Below are 7,531 nucleotides of genomic sequence, written 5' to 3' on the forward strand. Positions count from 1 at the left end.
TCCCTAATATTTCAGGCAGGGTAAAAGCTACAATGGTGCTGACACCAGAAAACCATTCTATGACATCTTACCTTTACAGAGGTACCAAAAGTTTCTTATTAAATCTAATAGCTGTGAGGCTATAAGTGATTTACTTTTGTGTGTTTTTTGTCAGGCGGAAATTTATTTATACCCCTTAGTGTATAAGAGGAGCCACCATCTTTGCTCAGCATGTTAATCAGTCAATCAATTATACAATTATTGTATATGGAATAACCTTTAATATTCCGATTTTGTGCCAAAGATTTTAATCTGAATTCTAATGTCAGGTTTACCTAAATAAATAACTGATATTAACAAAAAAACCAACACATTTTTATTCCTCAAAAATTGAAGCTTTAAACCTTCATAAATGACCTAAAAAAGTGGGAAAATGTTCTGTTTTGCCTTTTTTTTTTTCAAACGTGCTATGCAAAATGTTATTTTTTTCCCCCACTAGCTATAGCTAAGCTCTTATTTTGTTCCCCCAAAATTCAGAGGTTTACTTCACTTGGGGTGTTCTCGTTTGTCTGTGCTCATGGTCGACGGAAAAGTTCTCCTTCTGATGAAGGCTCCATGAAGCTTCTGTTTGTGCAGGTGTGACTGCACAGTGGAGAAATGTGTCACGACTCCAGGGTCAGCTAAATTTTCAGGACAGTCCTCGACAGTCAAAATAGTTTTGATTTGTCTTTTTGGAGGCTTCTTAAAAATTCCAGACCCAAACTTGACCCCCATCTTTTTCCCCGGCAACAGTTGCGTATTTCAAAGTCTTCTGTATATAGGACTGAAAACTGGATCTGGTTTTACTAAACAGTAGGAAGTAATAATAATAATAATAATAATAATAATAATAATAATCAATTTAATTTGTACTGCTCTTTTCATTAGCAAAAATCTCAAAGTGCTAGTACAGTACAACTAAAATCAAAGATAAAATCAGCATCATAAAAATCATGTGGAAGCAGAATAGGCTTAGAAAAGTCTTTAAGCCTCTTTTGAAGTCAACCCGTGGTTGCGGAGCTCTCAAGTAGTCCGGGAGAGAGTTCCAGAGACGGGGGGCAGCCACAGCGAATGCCTGATCTCCCATGGTTCTTAATCTGGATCAAGGACAGTGGAGGAAGTTGCATTCTTGTGATCGTAGAGATCTGGTGGATGAATGTGGAATGAGAAGGTCCTTCAGATAATCCGGTCAGATTCCGTTTAAACACTGATGAGTAATGAGAGCAATTTTAAACTGAATTCTGTAGGTGACAGGAAGCCAATGAAGATCATGGAGAATAGATGTAATATGGTCAGATTTACGGGCTCTCAACAGAATCCTGGCTGCACTGTTTTGAATGCATTGAAGCTTCTGAAGGTGTTTTCTATGGTTTCCAATGAACAGAGAGTTGCAGTAGTCGAGCCTGGAGGAGACAAAGGCATGGACGAGAGTCTCGGCATCAGAGAAAGAGAGAGATGGACGAATTTTGGTTATATTACGAAGATGAAAGAAACAGATTTTAAACAGATGCTTAATGTGATTTTCAAATGTAAGATGAGAATCCATTCTAACTCCAAGATGTGTAACAGTGGTGGAAAGGAGGATGTCTTGTCCAGAAAAGAAAATGCTCGTCAAAGTTGAAGACTGAACCTGGTGAGGTGTGCCAATCAATATGGCCTCAGTTTTGGAGCAGTTTAACTGAAGAAAATTCTGATTCATCCACGTCCTCATCTCTTCCAGGCAGGTAGTGAAGGCAGTGAGTGAAAATGGTGGTGATGATGCTCCAGTTCTAATGTAAAGTTGTATATCGTCAGCAAGCAATGAAAGGAGATGTTGGGCCGATTAATGATTTGACCCAAAGCCAGCATGTAAAGGGAAAATAGCAGGGGCCCTAGGACTGACCCTTGTGGGAAACAGAGACAGCCTTGGACTTGGCCTTACCAAGGCTAAGACATTCCAGTCGATTGGAAAGATTTTGACCAGTCCAGAACAGTGTCACAGAGACCAACATCCACATGAAGACGGTGTAGGAGGATATTATGGTCCACAAAATATGAAAAGCTTCCTCGCTGTAAACTTGGGGTAATAGGGTTAGATTATAAAAGAGAGCAGAATAAAAAAAATAACTTTAAAAGATTAACCCAGAGAAATAAAAAAAAAACTAATTGTACAGTTATTACATGTTTATAAAATATGTTTTCTACTCTTCTCATATAGTGAGAATTATTAACAGAAGCATTATTGTGAATGCCGTAATGCTCCACTTGTGAAACAAATTCTACTGGGCTGACGGAGGAGGCCATGGTAAAACTTTGTTTTGTAATCCTCAAAGGGACCAAAATATTTAACCTGCATTAAAGCACAAACTGTGGAATAGAATCAGTTTGAACCAAAATTACAGTAACCTGCCTAATATATTTTAGTTAGAAACAATTATTAAATAGCAAACTTAGGATGGACTTTTGTAAGTCAACAAGAAAAGAAAAAAGACTTTAAAATCCTTGGAAATACAGAATAATTTAAATTATTACTAGGGATCCACAAAATATTAGCATCAACAGTACAGGTCTGCTTTGGCTATGAATAGCTACTAATAAAACTAGTAATTTGCATGACTATGCTGACATGAAGTTAGCTAATAAAAGGTTATGGTTGTTTTTTTGTTTGTTTTTTCATAACTTTGCTGCAATTTAAACCTTTTTCACTAATAAAGCTGCTGTAGTGACTTAATGTAATCTAATAACTCTGTGCAAGAACCAGGAAGTCCAAAGCTAACGCAACATTGGTGTCACTACCAAACTGTTGGCCTTCACTGTATATTTATGGGCTTTAAAAAAAAACTGACTGTGTAATGATTAGTGAAGTTGAGTCTAATGGTGGTGAGGTTGTTTCCACACTGTAAAACAAAAAAAATCAGTCAAATCTACAGTAGAAATGGTAAAATACCAAATGTTACAAACTGAATAGAAAAATCTTTCATCTGAGGGAGAAGCTTTCTTTCTGTGGCTTTCTCAGCAGACAGTGACAGCAGGTGTCCCAACTTTTTCACCAGGTCTAGTCTATAAGCAGCAGAGATGAACTGGAGGGTTTGTGTTGGATCCTTCATCCGTCTGACAGGAAGCAGAGGAAGCGGCTTCCTCTCCAGGAACACTTTCCAATTAAAGCTGGGGAAAACAATAAAATCATTCCACTGACTCTGCATGTCCGATCATGTCTTTTGGAATGATTTACTGGCAACATCCATCCATCTAGTCGAGCAGCTTCGTTTTCTGTGTTGATGAACACAACAAACCCCGCCAGCAGATGTGTCAAACCAGACTTCTTCTTATGATCCGTACGTGTTTGGACTTTTAGTTTCGTTCGTGTCTCCGCTTTTGTCACTTCTTTCTCGTTTGTTTCCTCATATCTGATCATTTCAGTTTATTATTTGTTCATTTAGTGTCATTACAGTGTGCACACACAGACACAGACACACTGGTGCACAAGTGTGTCTTTCTATCTTCACAGGTACTTTGCGTTGACTTCCATGCATGTTTCTTTTATTTCTATAGCTTACCCCTGACCCTAACCTTAACGCTAACCAGTACTAGTACATGTATAACCCTAAACCTAACCTGAATTCAGTTCACAGCTTATTCCTAAACCTGAGCCTGAACCCCAAAACAGCACTTCTTCTCATGGGGCCTGGACTTTGGGCCCCATAAGCAATCAATCTGAGTACCACCAGATTCTTTTCTCAGTCCACTACTTTTTTTTATTATTGTTACTATTATTTCCTCTTTCTGTTGCATTTAAAAGTCCTGACCTACGCATTCATTTTTTTGCCGATGACTGCCAAATTGATGTTTTATGAAAGCATTATAGAGCACCGTCTGTTCAGCCTCTCCTTGACTGAATCTGTGACTTCGGGAGATCGTTGACCCTTTTGTTTATATATAATTTATTGAAAAGAACCCTGAAGTGATGCTTTTGTAGTCCTAGTTGAACTCTCTTACTTTGCCCCACATAAGAAGTTACTATCCAGCTCTGGCCACTGCAAATCATTAAACATATTACCATCTGATTGGTATGATTACTTGCCATTTCTTTACCCGTACTTCTCCGCTTTGTGTCTGTGTGTATGCACTGCAAAAACACAAAATCTTAAGTATTTTTACTATAGTTTCTTGTGCAAATATCTTAGTACACTTGAAATAAGACATAACTAACTTAAAAGTAATTTTTCAGCAATATATAGGAGCTTGTTTTCAGTCAATAATTCCTTAATATTGATAACAAAGTTCTAGTTCCACTGGCGGATTATTTCACTTATAACGTGGGAAACATTTCTTGTTATAAGTGAAATAATCTGCCAATGGAACTAGTAATCATTCATCAATATTAAGGAATTACACTTAAAACAAGCTCCTATACATTGCTGAAAAATTACTTGTTAGTTTTGTTTCATTTCAAGTGTGCAACGATATTTGCTCTACAAATATCTACGCTACTGATGTAAAAAGGAAAATACACAAGGAAAAAGGTTTGACTGAACTTGACTACTGTATATTTCTTTCATTTTTCTTAAACAAATGATCACATAGTGAAAGTGAGTAAGACATGACAAAGTGATGTTGACCCTCTGAAGAACATCTTACCTCATTAAAGTTTGTTTTCCTTCCCGTCTTTCTTCCAGGAAGCATACCTGACATTAACCAACGGAATGTTTACCAGCTGCTGGACCTGCTTTCCACCATGTTGGTATTGTTGGCTTCATTTGATCTCCACATTAAGCTCATGCTGTCAGAATCAACCCTGGGAGTGATGACACCGAGCTAAAACAGTTTCATAAATACAATACAGGACAGCGCAAGGCCCTGGCTGCAGCCATTCTTCACTACACTCTTTACTTTTACTCATTTGTTTGTTGTTGGTATTGAAACATTTCACATAGCTACTTTTTAGCTGAAGGCCTTGGGGTGTCACAACTTCATGTAAGTAAGTATTTGAATACAGCAGAGTCCTTCTTCAGGTTAAGGCTGTTTCCTGTTTGAAATCTGTCTCTGCACCTCATTTGAAAAACAGAAAAAAAAACTTATCAGTACTTTAGATGAAAGATGATGCAGCTGTATCACACATCTGCACTCGCCTTCACCTCTCTGTATCTGAGGTCTGCAGGAAAGTGAATCTGAACATTTTTAAATTAAAGACTCAGATGTCTGTTCCACTCCAAAGGCAGTTCTTATCTTTTAAACCAAGTGTCCATACAGTGTCAGGCTGTGGAGAAGTGTCTTGTTCCAGTGCGTCGCGCTGTGAAGAGCCACAGGGGAAAGTGGGGAAGAACGCAGCGCAGTCGTACACAGTCATCTAAATGTCTGTCACCCGGTCTGCTCAACCCCACCCACCTATCCCACGTTCAAAAATCCCTTACTCCTGTTTGACTCCTACTACCACTGTGAGATTACCACATACAGCCAGTCAGCCCTGATAAATCACTCCTTAAATTCTGCTCTCCTGTGACACGGGAGTGACAACGAAATGAGATCTCTACTCTTGAAAGTCATTAAACAGTTTGAGTCTCCCAGCAGGAAGGAGCAGTTGCCACATGCGCACGTTCATCATCCTCAGCTAAGCAGCAGATAAATTGAAGTTCCCTCTCTGAGACTGACAGCTGCTGCACCTGTTTCCTACAGCCTGTTAGTCTGTTAGCAGCATCACAGCTTTCTGGGTCCAGGTCCGGCCTTCCATACAGCCTCACTCTGCATTCAGCTAGTCTACATCAGCATTATTATTAGCTCGTCAGTCCTCTAGTTTATCAGAGGTAAACAAGATGCCTGCAGCGTAAGTCATCAGTAAAAAGAACATGATGTTGAGTGTCTTGTGTGGCACTCGTCTGACTTTTGAGACGATCAGCAGGTTCCCATCGTTTGACTCACAAACTCATCACAACGGCCTGGTTTCAGCTCTAACTGTGGCACGCAACCAAAGTCTGTCGAGAGCGAAAGCTGAAAACACTTCCTTTCTCTCTCTCTCATACACACACACACACACACACACACACACACACACAGAGTATGTACTCCTGTGTCATCAGCCCTTCCCTCATCTCGATGCCTCAGGGTGTTTGTGTCATCATGTCAGATGCTGCAGTACTTGTATTCATCTTCTCCCTCCCCCAAAGGACAACACACCATATCAGTACCTGACTGGAGGAGTGTGTGGTGCGCCTCGAAAAGAAAAACAATCCAACCTTTCTCATTAACATAATGTCACGCAGCAGCATTATAATGCAAAGTTAGATAATGCTCAAGAAAAAGTTTGACTTAAATTTTTACTGTCAAATGAAACCCGTTTTCAAACGTACATCGGCGAGAGGGAGACGGGTTCACCTGCACTGCCCCCTTCTGGCCAAAATTAATTCTTCATATGGGAAGAAAAGGTGAAAAGGTTTTACCCCAATGATTAGCTTGAGCTTTTACAATGACATGTTTTAAGTTACTTGGGTAGTTGTAATTAGATGTTTTGAGTCCAGCAGCTGAAAGTTGTATAAAGAAGCTCCAGACTGGTAGCCAGTGGCTACATGTGGAATGAGGAGGAGTCTTTTGGCCAACTTCCAACCACTTAACCCTGACTTTCAACTTATTCAGGCATTAAAGGTTTATTATCTTAAGTCTACAGCAAGGTTGGAGAGACAAAAGAAATGCGAATTGTCTAAAAGCATGACAAGTTTTTAATGAGAGAGCCAATTTCCAACAAGCTTCATTGAGTTGGGAAATTGCAAACGTCAAGGGAAAGCGTTAGCGAAATTTAAAATCTATAAGCTCAACAGAGGCCACATCCATCCATCCATCCATTTTCTTGCACCCTTGTCCCTCAGTGGGGTCGGGAGGGTTGCTGGTGCCCATCTCCAGCTAACGTTCCGGGCGAGAGGCGGGGTCACCCTGGACAGGTCGCCAGTCTGTCGCAGGGCAACACAGAGACACACAGGACACACAACCATGCACACACACACTCACACCTAGGGGCAATTTGGAGAGGCCAATTAACCTGACAGTCATGTTTTTGGACTGTGGGAGGAAACCAGAGTACCCAGAGAAAACCCACACATGCACAGGGAGAACATGCAAACTCCATGCAGAAAGACCCGGGCCGGGAATCGAACCCAGAGTCTTCTTGCTGCAAGGCAACAGCTCTACCAACTACTCCACTGTGCAGCCTGGCCACATGCATATAGGAAGCTATTGTTTCTCAACAGCTGAGAGCCCAGATTCTCTGAACGATGCAAAGCGTAGAACAAGGGGTTGGTTTATTTAACCAGGCTACACACATACAACAGGAAAAGGCATACAAAGCTCCTTACAACTGAAGAAGTTCTTTAAGAAAGCTGCTTCAATAACCCAGCAAAGTTCTGACACAGGACCTGAGGGATGCAGCATCCTTGAGCTGGACGTGGCTTTCCAGAAATCGGCAAACTAAATAAACTTTCACTGTTTTTTCAAGGTAAGACAATTTCGAGGAAAATCTGTGGTCTAAAGATGGACGTGGACACTCAGA

This window comes from Poecilia reticulata, linkage group LG5 (genome assembly GCF_000633615.1).
Source record: "Poecilia reticulata strain Guanapo linkage group LG5, Guppy_female_1.0+MT, whole genome shotgun sequence".
Taxonomy (NCBI): domain Eukaryota; kingdom Metazoa; phylum Chordata; class Actinopteri; order Cyprinodontiformes; family Poeciliidae; genus Poecilia; species Poecilia reticulata.